Below are 17,794 nucleotides of genomic sequence, written 5' to 3'. Positions count from 1 at the left end.
GAAACCATTGAGCCTAAGTTCCTTTGAGTCTGGCTTACTTCACTTAATATGATCTTTTCTAAGTCTTTCCATTTCCTAACAAATGGGGCAATGTCATTCTTTCTGACAGCCGCATAGAATTCCATTGTGTACAAATACCACATCTTGTTGATCCACTCACCAACTGAGGGACATCTAGGTTGGTTCCATATCTTTGCTGTGGTAAATAGTGCTGCAATGAACATTGTTGCGCTGGTGGATTTAGTGTCTTTGTTTCTGGATAATTGGGTAAATGCCAAGTAGTGGAATTGCTGGGTCATAGGGGAGCTCTATGTTTAGTCTTTAGAGGAATTTCAATACCAAACTTTAGACTCTATTACAGAGCTATAATTATCAAAAACAGCTTGGTACTGCCACAAGAACAGGCCTGAAGACCAATGGAATAGAACTGAAGACCCAGATATTAAATCACAGACATATGGCCACCTAATCTTTGACAAGGGAGCCAAAACAATAGAATGGAAGAAAGACAGCCTCTTCAACAAGTGATGCTGGCATAACTGGTTAAGCACATGCAGAAAACTAAAGTTGGATCCTTGTTTGTCACCCTGTACTAGAATTAACTCCAAATGGATTAAAGACCTGGAGGTAAAAGCCGACACTCTGAAAACTTTACAAGAAGGAATAAGAGATACACTAGACCTCCTTGGCACAGATCAAAACTTTCTTAATAAGGACCAAGAATCACAACAAATCAGAGAAAGGTGGATAAGTGGGACTGCATTAAACTGCAGAGCTTTTGTATGGCAAAGGGCATAGCTAGTAAACTAATTAGGAAGCCTACAGAGTGGGAGAAGATCTTCACCAACCATACAACAGACAAAGGCCTCATATCTAAAATATATCAACAGCTCAAAAAATTGAATCAATTCAAAACTGATCTCCAAAGTAACAACCATCCCATTAAAAGATGGGCCAAAGACTTAAAGAGTCTTCTCTGAAGACTCATATTGTTATAGTATCTCACTTTGTTATCTGATATATTGAATTTATTTGTATTTGTTTATTTGAAATTTGATAGGGAAGGGGGGAAAACCAAGATGGGTGGGGGGTGTGGGGGGGAGGGTAATGGGTACCAAGACATGTGAAAGGGTATCAATGTATGTGAATTAATGCACCTTCTATCTGGCAAATATCATGTAACCCTTTTACTAATTACAATAAAAAAATCTATGATGGGAAAAAAATAAAAGTCATTAGAAAAGAAAAAAAAATAAAAATAAAAATAACATTATTTAAATGTGTGTTGAAGTAAATTAGATACTAGAATATCTGTGCTGACTTCAAGCCAAATCAACAGATACCAATGTAGTATTAGAGGAAAATGTAATCACTTAATAATATCTCCATTGAAAAAATAGTTATGAAATTTTATAAATTGAGTGTACTTCTTAAAACAGCCAGCCATGAACATATTTTATTAATTTAAAATTTTACTGAAAAAGTTATGCACAGTCCTGTTTAACCTATTATATCCAAGTGTGTTTTTTGGTTTTACTATCCATTGGGTTTACTTATATATTTATAGGCACATTCTAATAATTACAATGAGGGAAACCAGACATTCTTTGGATCTAGCTTGTTTAGCTTAGTACAATTTTTTTCCAAGTTCTTCCAATTCCTTAGAAATGGGGCAAGATTATTCTTTCTGATGGAAGCACAGAATTACATTGTATGTAAATACCACATTTTATTGATAATGCACTGAGGAGAATCTGGGTTTACACCACACCTTAGCTATGGTAAGTAATAGTACAATGAACATGGTTGTGCTGGTGGCTTTAATGTGACCTGGTTTGTAGTCGATCAAAAAATGCCAGGAGTGGGTCTGCTGGGTCATGGTAAAGCTTCATTTTTAGTCTTTTGAGGAAACTACATATTGTTTCCATAGCTATTTAAAAGGTTTACACCAACAGTATTGTAACATTTCCTTTTGCCCACACATCTGCTAGCATCTGTTACTAGTTTTCTTAATAATGGCCATTTTACCTTAGATGTGGTAGAATTATAATGTTGTTTTGATATGCATTTCTTTTATTGCCAGAGATGTTTAAAATCTCTACATGTGTGTATTAGCCATTCTTACTTCTGAGAAGTCTCCCTGTGAACTTTTAGCCCATGTATTAATTGTGTTGTTGTTTCTTAGAGGATTTGTTTTGGGGGGCCCTAAATTTTTGAGTTCTAAGTGTATTTTAGATATGAGTCCCTTGTCTGATGCATAGATACTAGATAAATGGAATTGCATCAAACTGAAGAGTTTCTACAAGGCAAAGGACATATATAGCAAGATACAAATCTTTGAAGTGATGGAGCTAAAGATAGCTCCATTAAAATAGATTAATTTATAAGATTCACATATTACTATAATTCATATTAATATAGAACAGTGCACACATTGTTGACTATGTCTTTGTGTACACAAAACATCTATGATGTTGATAAATGATAAATCCTAGAACAAATTTCAATGAGTTTGGAAGATAGGAATCATTTACAGTACTTTGTACTATAAATGTACAGAAATTAGTTGAACTGAACACATTCTTAACAAACTAATACATAGGTTTACATACTATATAAATATATAATTAATAAAAATCATAAAGTATACAATTGTTTACCTAATCAAATCTATACTATGTAATTAGATACAATATATTGATATGCATCTAGTATAGAGAATTATATAAAAATAAATATATATTTATATAATATTTAATTTAAAGCTATAATAGTGTGAAAATATTTGCAAATCAAGTTTTAAAATATCAATGTTAAAATTAAACCTTTATTTCTTTACTAATTTTATATCAACCATAGAAATTTTATGTAGCTTAAACCAAATAATGTAGAGGAAGTCACTTTATATAGCTTTCAAGCTGAACATGAAATGAAACATAAACATGAGTACAACTACACATTTGAATATATATATGTATATATATATTTTCAGTCCATATATGATATTTGAGTATGCTAACACATGTGAATATGCTTTCATCCCTGTTAGGCTTGACTATGCAAAGTAATTTTATATTTTTTAAACAAACCACACTACAGAAAACCACACAACAAATGAAAAATGTATATTCATGTCTTCTGTAGTAAGTTAGTATTTGACCCTAACTTCACCTTCATTTTGCCCACTTGTGTTGCATTTTAACCTGATAACCAACAAATAAAGGCACTGATGGGGAAATTTCAGACTGGCATAGTGGTTCACACCTATAATCTCAGCTATTTGGGAGGTAAAGGCACAGGGATCCACAAGTTCTAGGTAAAAATAGTAAGACTACTATTCACAATAGCCAAGTGATGGAAACAATCCAGATGCCCTATTGCAGATGAATGGATACAGAAAATGTTATACACACACACACACACACACACACACACACACACACAATGGAATTCTACATAGCCAACAGACAAGATAAAACTAATGGCATTTGCAGGGAAATGGATGAATCTAGAAAGAATCATGTTGAGTGAGACAAGTGAAGACCAAAGGAACAAAAGGCAAATGGTATCCTTAATATGTGGCTATTAGATCCAAACAGTACAAGAGCGATGACTCAATATTTGAATACCCAATGCTATGGATGTGGTATTGGAAATATAAGCACAACGACATAGACATAAAAACTTGTGACTCTATAGACATAATGTTTTATTACATAGATTAATATGTATCCATGACATCCAAACCCTCAACTTAATTTTAATTATGTTCTAAAATCTAAGTGCCAGTGATTGTATATAGAGATTTCCTTCTTGAATACTTGTTTGTTAAATATGTCCATTGAAAAATGTTGTAAAACCAATGTTAATTAATTCTTTAAATTAAAAAATAGTAAGACTCTATCTCAAAATTAAAATACAAACAATAGGACTGAAGTGTAGGGTATGCAGGGAATTTTCCCAACCTGTGGGAGGCCCTGGATTTAATTTTCATATCATAAAAAAAACTTTTAAACAGCTCTTCCTCTCAACTCTAGAATTACAATTAGAAAAACATTACCTCAGTTGGAAGCCAGTTGTTATGGAATAATCTGGGAAGTAAGTGCCATGAGGTTTATTTGTCTAACACATCATTTCTTTAGGAACATTCCTGAAATCCTCATCATTAGAAACCAAGAAGAAAGACTTTTTCAACTGTACAGAAGTGTCAGTGAATCATTGACTCTTGTAATAATTTGAACAAAAAATTAGTTTTTAAAATTTGACATAATTTCTAGGTGAGAATGTAAACCTTTATTTTAAACACCTGTAAAAAAAGACAGAAAATCAATTTAACTATCCAGCACAAGAAAATACTATTTTCAAACTTAATACAGAAAATAAAGGTGGATAATTAGTATTATGAAGTAATATAATGAAAAATGTTGCACAAATTCTAAATAAATTGTGATACAAAACCAAAAACAAGTAGAAACAATAGACAGTGATGCAATGGCTGAATAAAAGAAAAAAGAGAAACCAATAATAACTAAAGTCAGGAATTTAAACTGCACTCTATAAATCTTGATATGTTAAGAAAATGTTTAGGAATTCCATTGTGTACAAATACCACAACTTGTTGATCCACTCATCAACTGAGGGACATCTAGGTTGGTTCCATATCTTTGCTATGGTGAATAGTGCTGCAATGAACAATGTTGTGCTAGTGGATTTAGTATGCCCTTGTTTCTGGATGGTTGGGTAAATGCCAAGTAGTGGAATTGCTGGGTCATAGGGGAGTTCTATGTTTAGCCTTTTGAGGCACTGCCACACTGCTTTCCATAGTGGTTGAAAGAATGACATTGCCCCATTTGATAGGAAATGGAAAGACTTAGAAAAAATCATATTAAGTGAAGTAAGCCAGACTCAAAGGAACTTAGGCTCAATGGTTTCCCTCATTCGTCATAATCAGTAGAAACCTTGGGCTCTACTAGCAGAGATCTGCAATAGAGCAAAATCTTGATACATAAGGCCATATAGTATAAAGCTAACTGAAAGGACCTCCAGGATATTGAAACAAAAGCCATATAACGAATGATTGTTGTCTTTAATGTACTATGTTGTCTCTCATCTCCTTTGCTGTCCCTTGGATATCTCATATTGTTACAGTATCTCACTTTGTTATCTGATATATTGAATTTATTTGTATTTGGTTATTTGAAATTTGATAGGGAAGGGGGGAAAACCAGGACCGGTGGGGGGGTTGGGGGGGGAGGGTAATGGGTACCAAGACATGTGAAAGGGTATCAATGTATGTGAATTAATGTACCTTCTATCTGGCAAATATCATGTAACCCTTTTATTAATTACAATAAAAAATTAAAAAAAAGTTTATGAAATGCTAAATAATACTTTCAATAAAAATGAAAGTTAGAATAAAATATAATTGAAATTTGGAATAAAATGATTTTCAGAAAAAAATACCACTTATTAATACTGGCAAGACAAAGAATATGCAATCTAAAATACATTGTATGACTATTAAAGTATCATTCCTTTCTGATAAAATTAAGTATAGAAAATATTTTGAAAATAATATATGTATATTTTATTTTGATGTATAAGTTTTTCAAGATTGTTCAACATAAGATTGATACAAAATTAATTACATTTCTTCAAAAGTGGTCATAGCAGATGAAAATGTCACGTCTATTGAGATTAAAAAATATATCAAGCTAGGCACTTTATGCCTGTAATCTTAGATACTCAGGAGGCTTTATTCTGAGGATCACAGTGCAAAGACAGATGGGGCAGGAAAGTTGTGAGACTTTGATCTCCAATAAAGCACTCAGAAAAAATCTAGAAGTGGTGATAAAGTGGTAGAGAGCTAGCCTTGAACACAAGGATGCTCAATGATAGACCCTAGGCACTGAGTTCAAGCCCCAAGACCAGAAAAAACAAATCAAGGCAAGCATAGTGACATAATTCTGTAATACCAGTTCTTGTGGAGGTAAAAGCAGGTAGACTGAAAGTTTGAGACCAGCCTGATCAAAGTTAGTGGTTCACTGTCCAAATAAAAAATAAAAATAAAAATTGTATAGTTCAAGTAGTAGAGCACTTGCCTTTTAAGCATGAAATTCTTGGTTTATTCCAAGTAAGGAAAACAAAAAAATTCAAATAGGAATATATCTAAAGAAAAGCACAAAACCTTCATATCTAATATTCTAACACATTATTTGGATAAAAGAATAATCCAGTAGAGTGAAAAGAGAGAACATAAAAAGGGAGAAATATTTGCAACTCTTAAACCAGACAAGGGATTAATATTCAGAATAAATACATAAAGAATGTTTAGAACTGAACAAAGCAACTCAAGTAAAATGTTGATAAAAGATTTGTTGAAAATTCAAAGTAAATGTCTAATAATTAAACAATATTGTTCAATATTATTTGTCTTCAGGGAAATGAAAATGAAAACCAATCAGATGCCACCATGTTCACTAGACTGACTATGATTATTAAACAGAAAATGAATGTGTATAGTAATTGATGGTGGTAGAAAATATTTTATAGGCATAATTTTAATATTTCCTCAAAAAGATAAACATTTCAATTTGATCCAAAAATTGCTAATTTCCAAGAGGGTTGAATGCACATACCCATAAATAATCCCTAATGTGACCTGTTCATAAAAGCATTATTCATAAGAGCCAGTAAGTGGAAATGACTCTTCTCTTGCTCTCTCTCTAAATACACACACACACAAACACACACACACACTCATATATATTTATATATATAGACATATATTCCATGTAATATAAATATACATATATATATTCCATGTAATATACACACATCTTTCTATATACATATTGTTATACACATATGTATATGCATACATGTACACACACATAGTGACAGCATGCCAGAGCTTTTATGTGTTGTTTATCTTCAAATTCTTTTCTGAGATAAAACTACATGGATATTCAGTCTGTGATATTTTATTGATGTGTGTTTGTATGATATTTATATGGAGTGTATGTATAATTTTTGTGGCTCATAATTCACAACAAATAACTTAAAATCTATCCTTTATTTTTTTTCCTATCCACTATTTTTTCTGACTTTCATAAACAGGAGTAAGATCCAGGAACATGGCTTCTTTAGAAACAAGGCCTTTAGAAACATGGCCTTTTTAGAAACAAGGCTGGAGAATTCTGTGAGCTCTCATAATAGAGCAAGATACATTTTTTAGTCTTTTTTTATCCATGAAGCATTTGTCTCCCCAAATATTAGGCCTCAATGAAAGAATTTTAATAGCTTCATTGGGAACAATTTGTTACTAATTATTAGTTCAACATTTTGAAACAATCACTTATATTCAGGCCAAATAGAAATTATCTTACTTCAGCCCTATAACTGGGGGTTGTACATATGCGACATTTTAGTAATGCTTTGTGGTCCTTTATAGGATTTGGGGATTGTGTCTGTGGAGAATGATGTTTTTTAATCTGTCTTTGGTACATTGTTTTCCCTTTCTACATTTTGCTAATAATCCTGTATATAAGTTTAATATATCACTTTTTAAAAGAAAAAATTCTGACCATTTTAAATTCACATTTCAACTCCAACCAAATGAGAACAAATCAGAGGTGAGCAGCTTTACCCCACATGTGGTATTTTTGTAAGATTTACTTGTCAATTTTAATAACACAATTTTTGTAATTCATTCTTCAAGTCACCTTACTATACAGATATGTTCATCTTTGTGTACAGAGGTTTAATAAATTTGTTTTCATATAAAAAAAGAAATTACCTTACATATAAGTTCTGAAAGTAATGCAGATGCATATCTATGTAAGCAAATGTAAAACCATATAGAATAGTGTCAACGCTTCGATATTTTCGGGTGCTCTCCATTTTCTTTTATTATATTCTAAAACTCCAGTTTCAAATTTGAGCCCCTACACAGAAAGAAAAGACTACCATCAAAAAGGAATCTCCTTTGTTTTATAATAATAATGGTTAGAAGTTCAATATTTCTGCTCAAACACAGGGGCAGGCAGTCATATTTGCTAAAGGTCTTACAATGTTTGTCTTTGCCTTTCCACAATACAACATTTATAAAACATTTGCAGCCCATGGCAGGTTGTAGGCCATCTCTTGGGAATTTGTGCTGTTAACTATTGCCTTTCATTTGAACTTCAAACATCTTTAAAAATAGAGTCTGCCTTTTGATATCATTTGAAATTTTTTTAAGTACTTTTGTTTTTATCATTAAAATATCTTGCATGGATTTACTTTTCACACTTGAATCAAAGATATAAAACCAATTATCTGATACATAGGCCTGCAATTTGGGGGAAATTATTTTCTTTTGTCTGTTTTGCTCATGATGATATTAAGTACATGTACTTACTGTTAGAAAACTTAAATATGATCATACTCTTCCTGTTATCAGTATGAGAGAATTAACTTTATATGTTTGTGGTCATCTGAATAACTGAAGAATTCTTTCTGGATATAACTTGTGTTTCCTTACTTTGCCGCAATAGCAGAAGATAATGTGAATTGAACAGTATACTGATATTACTATGGTTGGCACTATTTTCACTAAGTTGGTATTGCACCAGCCATTTGAACCATGCCATGAGATGGGATGTCTCAAACTTTTCTATCTGATTTACAGACCAGATGCCCAGATTAATTGAATGCTTGTTAAGTGAATGGTATATTTGTAGGAAGACAATTTTCAAAATTATTTCACAAGTCTGCAGTATTTGCAGAGATGTTTATAGGAGTATTACATTTCGCTGTCTTTAAAAGAAAGCACGGATGACTTAATCATCTTCTTTTGTCTTTTATCAGGCTTGGACTCCTGGACCATTTGATGACTTCAACAAACTGGTATGTTTTCATAGTGTTTTGTTGGTAGTGACATTAGCTTTTTGCAATTTTTATGCTCTTTGTCTTAATCTCTCTAAGATACTTCTCATTCTAATTCCTTAATCATTTTTCTTAATCTTCTGTTTAATTTCTCTCCTGAGGCTGAATCTAATAAAGCCAACAGCAGGTCAATTTCATCTAAGCCAGGTTGAATAATCTAGTTAGTTCTCATATTTGCAGATTCAACCTCATGAGTCAGGACAAAATTCCAGAGCTTACATTTGATTCTTAAGGGTTCTTGGGAAACAAAAACTCACTACTCCAAGCAGGACACCTAGGGCTCAAATCTGTAAATTCTAGCTACTAAGGAGGCTGAGATTTGAGGAAGACAGCTTGGGGCAGGAAAATGTGTGAGACTCTTATCTCCAATTAATCACAGTGAAATCCAGAAGGGACACTGTGGTTCAAGAAGTAGTGCACTAGCGTTAATTTAAAAGTAGCTCAAGGACAGCTCTTAGGCCCAGAGTTGGAGCCTTAAGTCAGGCAAAAACAAACAAAACAAAAACAAATGAACAAAAGCCCTAAAACACAAATATAAGATCATCACTGTGTATCTAAAATAGAGAAAGAACTGGTGACTTTGATTAGAAACTATTAATTATCAATTTGAAATATCCTTCTTTTCAACTGAGGCACACACAACAATAAGATTTAAACCACAGGAAGTGGTATATTAAACAAATTTTCAAAAGCTTTCAGCTTGTATAGTCTATTTGTAGACACTCTGATTATGACTTTGTTCTTTTTTAATGTGGCAATTCTCAAAATTCTTAGAGCGTTAACCTGGCATGTGTATTATAGTCCTGATAAAGATGCTTGGCATGACTAAAAAAGAGACTAAAGAGAACAAGAATACTTTTTGATACTTTTTGCTGGGTTAGCATGGGAGATGCAAAGAGTTCAGCATTTTCTTATGGAAGTCCATTATCTCTCATTCCCAAATGTTTCTAGGGTATCTCAGAGGGTATCTAATCAAAATCCTACCTCAATATGATCATCTTATCATCATTTTCCATGCCATCATTACCTTTCCTATTTCATAACTCCTCTACACATGACCACTTTTGATAGTAGACTGTCCTGTTTAACAAATATTGCTGAAAATTTGAGGACTAATCAAATAGTACACACACTATTTAAACTTATCTACAAATTCGATGGCTGTACCTGGACTTTTGAGTTGGAGATTTACTTTCTCTCCTCAGTGTGTGTGTGTGTGTGTGTGTGTGTGTGTGTGTGTGTGTGTGTGCACCAGTCACATGTTGAAGGGTACTTAGGCTGATTCTGTAAGTATGGCATTGTGAAGAAAGTTGCAATAAACTTGGTTGAGCCAGAATTCGTTTTGGAGGCTGTCTTACTCTTCTTAGGGTATAAACTCAAAAATGGTACTGTGGAGTCATATGGTTTTCTTCTTTAAGATGCTTTTATTTCATTTTTTAATTATAATACATTTGTAATAAGGGCAGTTTTCATTGGGATAATTCCATATAATCCCAGAGTGAGTACTTTGAATCAATCACTGCCCTCTGTTATATTTTTAGTCTTTTTATTCCCCTGTCCCTCCTATTCAGATTGCTACTTGTAGTTTTATTATACTGCATATATGCATGCATCAGTGTTAAGTACTGTAGTATAAATTTCATCTTTCCACAAGTATCTTTTTTCAAGATCAAATAGTTTGACATTTTTCCCTTGTATTATTGCCTGCTCTGAAATTCTGTATCATGTGACTGACTGCTTTCCACTCAGCAGTTCTTCAAGCTTATTAAGGGAGGTAGCAAGACCAGCTTGCTGTTTACTCCTACATGGTCTATATGGGTCTATACTTAATTATTCCTTAACAAATACAATAAATGTTGACAAACCTAGGGTTTCATTTCTACTTTTAAAAATGAAGCTTTAAGTGGCTGGGACGTGGCCTAGTGGTAGAGCGCTTGCCTAGCATGTACAAAGACCTGGGTTCAATTCCTCGGTACCACATACATAGAAAAACGCTGGAAGTGGTGCTGAGGCTCAAGTGGTAGAGTTCTAGCCTTGAGAAAACACAAGGACAGTGCTCAGGAGCTGCGCAAAAGCCCAGGACTGGCAAAAAAAAAAGAAACTAAATTTTTATTCCTATACTACTAGTTTCTTTTTAGATACAATTTTTCAAAGAAAGCAGTAAATTACACATAAACAATGAATAATATCATTTGCTAAAATATTCTGAAATATTATGACACAATCTAGAATATTGTTTCCATAATACATCTTGAAATAAAAGAAAAAAATTACAATTCAAACCACAGTGTTGTCAAAATATAAATGATAGTATGCAAGCTAATATTACAAATTAGATGCATAAAATAGGCTCTATTGAGCTACTATATAAGTCCCAAGCTAAAAGGTAATATTTACTCAGGAAATAACTGCCAGCAATAAAAATATGTTTCAGTATAAAAACAAATATCACCTACATAGAGATATTTACAGAATATCTTATTGCAGCATTTTTGTTACTTATGTAAGCTATTTGATGCTTATGATTCACTGAGGTTTTTTTTTATCTATATGCAGTTGTGCAATTTGCTCCAATTCATAAATTTTATTTTCTGCACCTGGAGTTTGGATCTTTGGAGAGGTCAAGAGGATAACATATGCACAATGATGTACTGTTGAATGGAATTAAAAGTTGGAGGCATTCGTTATTGTTCATTGTTTTAGCCACATTGTGTAATCTCAGCCTTCTCTTCTTACTTTGAACAAGGCATTTTGTAGCATTGAGAAATGAAGTGACAAAAGGGAAGGGAAACCACACCATTAATGAATTCTGATGTTGAGATTTCAGTGTAAATCCTTGATCCCAATGATGATGCTAAAATATCTTTACTGTGTTAAGATTTGAGTAAATCTCAATTCTGCCCGTTTCAGCAATCACTATGATCTGTGGTACCCAAGAAAAATCATATATAAGCTTAAATTGAGATTTCATTTATTGTACTTTTGCATTTATTCGAGGTAAAAATTTGACAACTGCTAATTTTTAAATTCCAAAATGAAAAAAACTCTCAGTCCCAGGTCCATATCTTGAAAACATATGTGAACATCTTTTAAATATTTTAAACCCTTTAAAGTGAAGCAGAAGTCTATGAAAATCACTTAATCCTGCAGAATGCAAATAATGGTGATTAATGGAAACTTCATTTTATGGTTCATGTTCTCAATTTTTAAATGCAAATTTTGTGTAAGTTTGGGCATCTTGAATTTTTATTATAATATTGTAAGCAAATTTCAAGTTATATTCAGATGGTTAGCATTAGTCATGAACTTTCTTTCAGAGAATAAAAATAATTCAGCTGTAGTACTGCATTTACCAAGAAATCTGTCTCCTGTCTACACAGAGTTTTAAAATGTGTCTTTAATAATGTCTGGATATACAAATGCCGTAATTTACTTTCCCTTAAAAATTAAATGTTTGTATTTGGAGACTGCAGTTTAGAGGCATGATGATCCTGGCATTGTGAAATTCCCTGCACTGCAAAATAAGAAAATGCATAAAAATTTGGTGGTACATTATTCAGTGTTTTCAAAGGTCATTATGTTGTATGTATAGATAAGAAAGACTGGCATTGGCCTACCTTTGCCTCCAATAATTTTTATGTATTTTAGAAATTTCATCCCCATATACAATTATTACCATTGTTGGTATGGGTGCAGCCTGTCATCTTAGGGACATAAATCTAGTTTAGATTAAAGGAAAGAGCCATCCATTTGTTACTTGACTGACTGGTTTTTCTCAAATATCATTGGAAGGAATATTTGGTGCGAACATTCCAATAAGGATTAGATAAAGTAAAACCAATAAGACATGTCTTTGACTCAATGGAGCTTCCTTTTAAGTTCTGCAAAATTAAATTGTTTATGTACTTTTATTGATTTTGGAGAAGATTATTTATTGTAATTCATAGAAGGATTACAGCTATATTTGCCAGATAGAAGATGCATTACTTCACAAACATTGATATCCCTTGTCATGATTTTGTCTCCATTTCCCTCCCCCCCATACCCTCTCTTGATCTTGTTTCCCCCTTCCCTATCCTATTTCACATAAACAAATAAACATATACATAAGGTCACAAGGTAAGATACTTAAACAATATGAGAATAAACAAGGGATAACTAAAGAGATAAGAGATAACGTAGTACCCTGAGAACAACAATCACAAATTACATGGCTCTTGTTTCCATATCCTGGAAATCCTTTCATTTAGCCTCATCCTATATGGCCTTATGTATGTAGGTTTTGCTCTGTTGTCAACCTCTGCTAGGAGAGTCCAAGGTTCATACTAATTATAAAAAAGGAGGGAAACCATTGAACATATATTCCTTTGAGTCTGGCTTACTTTACTTAATGTAATTGTTTCCAATTCTTTTCATTTCCTTACAAATGGGGCAATGTTGTTCTTTCTGATGGCAGCATAGAATTCCATTGTGTATAAATACCACATCTTGTTGATCCACTCATCTATTCAGGGGTATCTGAGTTGGTTCCATAGCTTTGCTATGATAAATAGTGCTGCAATGAACATCGTTGTACTAGTGGATTTAGTATGTCCTTGTTTCTGGATGATTGGGTAAATGCCAAGTAGTGTAATTGCTGGGTAAAGGGGAACTCTATGTTTAGTCTTTTGAAGAACTGCCATACTGCTTTCCATAGTGGGTGAACTAGTTTACACTCCCACCAACAGTGTAGTAGTGAACCCTCCTGGCCACATTCCTGCCAGCATCTGTTGTTACTTGATTTCTTGATCATGGCCATTCTAACTGGAGTGAGGTGGAATCTCAGGGTTGTTTTGATTTGCATTTCTTTTATGGTCAGAGATGTCGAGCATTTCTTCATGTGTCTATAGGCCATTCTTAGTTCTGCTTCAGAGAAAACTCTCTTCAAGTCTTTGGCCCATCTTTTGATGGGATGGTTGTTTCTTTGGAGTTTTGTTTTGAAGTGATTCAATTTTTTGAGCTGTTGATGTATTTTACATATTTAGGCCTTTGTCTGTTGTATGGTTACTGAAGTCTTCTCCCACTTTATGGACTTTGTATTTAGCTTGCTAGCTATGTCTTTTGCCACACAGGAGCTCTGCAGTTTAATGCAGTCCCACTTATTCAGACTTTCTCTGATTTGTTGTATTTCTGGGTCTTTATTAAGAAAGTTTCGACCTGTGCCAAGGAGACCTAGTGTATCTCCTATTTCTTCTTGTAAAGTTTTCAGTGTGTCTGTTTTTACCTCCAGGGCTTTGATCCATTTTGAGTTAATCCCGGTGCAGGGTAACATAGAAGGATCCAAATTTAGTATTCTGCAGGTGCTTACCCACTTCTGCCAGCACCATTTGTTGAAGAGGCTGTCTTTCTTCCATTCTATTTTTTGGCTCCCTAATCAAAGATTAGGTGGCCATAGGTCTGTGGGTTAATTTCTGGGTCTTCAGTTCTATTCCATTGGTCCTCAGGCTTGTTATTGTGTAAGTACCAAACTATTTTGGTCATTATAGCTCTGTAATAGAGTCTAAAGTTTGGTATTCAAATTCCTCGTGCATTGTTCTTTCTGCTAAGAATTGTTTTTGCTGTACAGGGTCTTTTATTATTCCATATAAAATGTTGGATTGCCTCTTATTTTCTTTAAAGAATGACATTGGTTATTGATGGATATTGCATTGAATTTGTAGATAGCCCTTGCCAAGATTGCCATTTTCACAATGTTAATTCTTCCAATCCAGGAGCATGGTAGGTTTTTGTATTTTCTCAGTTCTTTTTCAGTTTCCTTTTTCTGGATTTTAAAATTTTCATCCTAAATATCCTTTACATTTTTAGTTAAGTTAATTCCTAAGTACTTTATTTTCTTTGAGGCTAATGCAAAAGACGTTGCTTTCCTGATTGCTACTCTATCCCCTCATTGTTGGCATATAGGAAGGCAGTTGATTTTTGAGAATTAATTTTATTCCTTGCTTCCTTGCCAAAGTTTCAAATCAGCTCAAGCAATCTGGGAGTGGAGTCTATAGGGTTCTTTAAATACACAATCATGTCATATGCAAAGAGGGAAAGTTTCACTTCCTCTTTCCTTATTTGGATCCCCTTTATGCTTTGCCTCTTGTCTTATTGCTGTGGCTAGGAATTCTAATACTATGTTAAAGAGGAGTGGAGAGAGTGGGCATCTTTCTGTCATTCTTGATTTTAGTGGAAATGACTTTAGCTTTTCACCATTAATTATAATGCTAGCTGTGGGTTTATCATACACAGCCTTTATTATACTGAGAAATGTTCCATGAATTCCTATTTTTTCTAGAGCTTTTGGCATAAAGGTATTTTGGATCTTGTCAAATGCCTTTCCTGCACCTATTGAGAGAATCATGTGATTCTTGTCCTTGCTCCTGTTGATGTGATGAATTATATTAATTGACTTCTGTATAGTGAATTAAATTTGCAACTCTGTGATGAATCCTGTTTGATCATAGTGTATAATTTTTTTGATGAGTTGCTGAAGACATTTGGCCAGCATTTTGTTGAGAAGTTTAGTATCTGTATTCATCAAAGAAATGGGTCTATAGTTCTTTTTTTTGATGAATCTCTTTTTTTTGGATGAGAGTTATGGTGGCTTTGTAGAATGAGTTTGGCAGAGAGCTTTCAATGTCCATTTCATTGAATAGCTCAAGGACTATTGGTTTGAGCTTTGCTTTGAAGGCCTTATAGAATTCACCTCTGAATTTTACTTATTTTAATTTGATATCAAATATAATTTTGAGCCTTTGGTTTATACACATATTTATTGTGCTAGTACTAGGACTTGATCACAAGGGCTCATGTTCTCCCTTTTTTTCTGCTCAATGAATTGAGTGCTATTTCTTTAACTATATCTGTACTTCCAAGTTTTTGCCCTTATCTCATTGAATTTTCAGGCAAATGGAAACTATAAGATATAGAAAAATTACCTGTAGTGAACATCAGAATGTACTGTTCTTCGTTGCATTGCAGATTAAGATTTTACTTTTCTAAGTTGTAATTAAGTGTGGGTCAGAATTACTTCTGACTCAGGGAAAAAGAACACGAAAGGAAACTAGAGCATTCATTTGTAGATTATTTAAAACACAGGTGAGCTTTTCCAGTCTCTGTGTTCCTCTGCAGAAGAGGTTCCACTGCAGAGTAGGAACCAGTTGGAGCTGGTGGAGGTCCGAGGGTCAGCAGCCTGTTCTCTTTTGAGGATGGAAGACAGCTGCTTTGAGAATGATCAACTCCATAAACCACTCTAAGAAAAAGACAAATGTGCTGTTGTCTTAAGTTACTGGGCTGCTTTTTGTTTTGTTTTTCTTTTATTTCAGCAGTATGAAAGTTTAGGGAAATAGTAATATCTACAAACATATTTCCACAGGCATATGTTGGCAATTTCATTTTAGATTTGAAATCACTTTTTTCTGTTACCTCACTAAATAATCTGGGTGACTGCTTATTTTTGGCATTTCAGTCAGGTTTACCCTTCCTCTAATAAAACTAAAATTTTCAGTAACACAATAGAACTCAGTATTATTCACATACCTATGATCTCAAAGTAATGAAACATAAAATAGGGAAAAATAGCAGGTGCCTTGTGGTCCAAGCCTGTAATACTAACTCAGGAAACAGAGATCTGAGGATCATGGTTCGAAGACAGCGTGGGCAGGAAAATCCATGAGATTCTTATCTCCATATAACTACTCAGCAAAAGCAAGGAGTGGGGTGTGGGTTAAGTGATTCAGAGCTAGCCTTGAGAACAGAGAGGCTCAGAGGCAGAACCCACACCCTGAGCTCAAACCCCAGGATTGGCAAAAATGAAGAATAAAAGGACTAAAATAGTGAATAACACATAAGACACAACCAACTTCAAAATTCTAAACTTTTTGTGTGATCTGTGTAGCATTCTTTCAATGTCAGTTTTAGTTATTTTGTATTAATTGTTCTTATACAAAATATATTAAAGCCCAACAATTATTTCCTGACTTAGAAGGTTTACTGGGTCATAGATGATTTTATTTTGGTGCATTTCTTAGGTAACTATACTTAGCACTTACCTTATTTTTTAGAATGACCTGTAGCACCCGTTTTCCATTGGCTCCCCTTGTCTTTCTTATTGGAAGTCCTCCTGTGATGTTTCATTTTTACTTTTGGAAAGCCATGCTAATTTAAATGCCACCAACATGCCCAAGGAGTGCCATTTCTGCAATAGGTAATTAGTTAAACATGACCTCTTTTTTTCACACACAGGACTGGAAATCAAAAATAATTGTATACAATTACCTGGAATTGAAAGGACTTAAATTTATTGTTAAGGAAGGGTGCACAACAAATTATGCTTCATAAAATATTTCATGTCAATCACTAATAGCCTCTAAAGATTCGTGGTACATTAAAAGCCACCTCTATAATGTTTATTCAACTTTTATGAATCAGAGTCACAGCACCAGGGACTCAGTCTGACCTGACATGTCACATCTCCACAATAATTTTCATTCACCAAGGGTCTATGTGTTCCTCTCATCTAATCTCACCTGTATGTTGGAGTTCAAAAAGCTTCACAAGGCAACCCATTTCATTTTCAGAAAAATACTAGTGTTTCAATAGGTTTGCTTCATTTTAAGATAAAAGAAATTATTTCATGTTGTACACATTTCAAGGTGCTACAAAGTTTATGTACTAGTCAATAAAAATCCAGAATTGAGTATAAGTAGTATGGATAGTTGGGCTAAATAGATTATTCTGTCAGTGAAAATTTAAATTATCTATCTTTAAGTATTTGACCCTCTGCTATAGAATATTCATAAGCACTTTTTGTGAAAAGAATTTAAACAGCGACTTTAGGAAGTGT

General features: G+C 33.5%; 1 long non-coding RNA gene across 1 annotated transcript in view; it reads left to right on the top strand.

Annotated features, from left to right (window-relative positions):
• Positions 1-8,848: 8,848 nt before the first annotated feature.
• The window catches only part of LOC150065396 (uncharacterized), a 435,528-nt gene continuing 426,582 nt past the window's right edge, over positions 8,849-17,794 (top strand). The window contains exon 1 of the long non-coding RNA XR_016534762.1: positions 8,849-8,889. This is a non-coding gene — a long non-coding RNA (uncharacterized LOC150065396). The remainder of the gene's footprint in view (positions 8,890-17,794) is intronic.

This window comes from Megascapheus bottae, chromosome 3, assembly GCF_031878675.1.
Source record: "Megascapheus bottae isolate mThoBot1 chromosome 3, mThoBot2.hap1, whole genome shotgun sequence".
NCBI lineage: Eukaryota > Metazoa > Chordata > Mammalia > Rodentia > Geomyidae > Megascapheus > Megascapheus bottae.
This window is presented reverse-complemented; position numbering and strand designations above follow the sequence as displayed.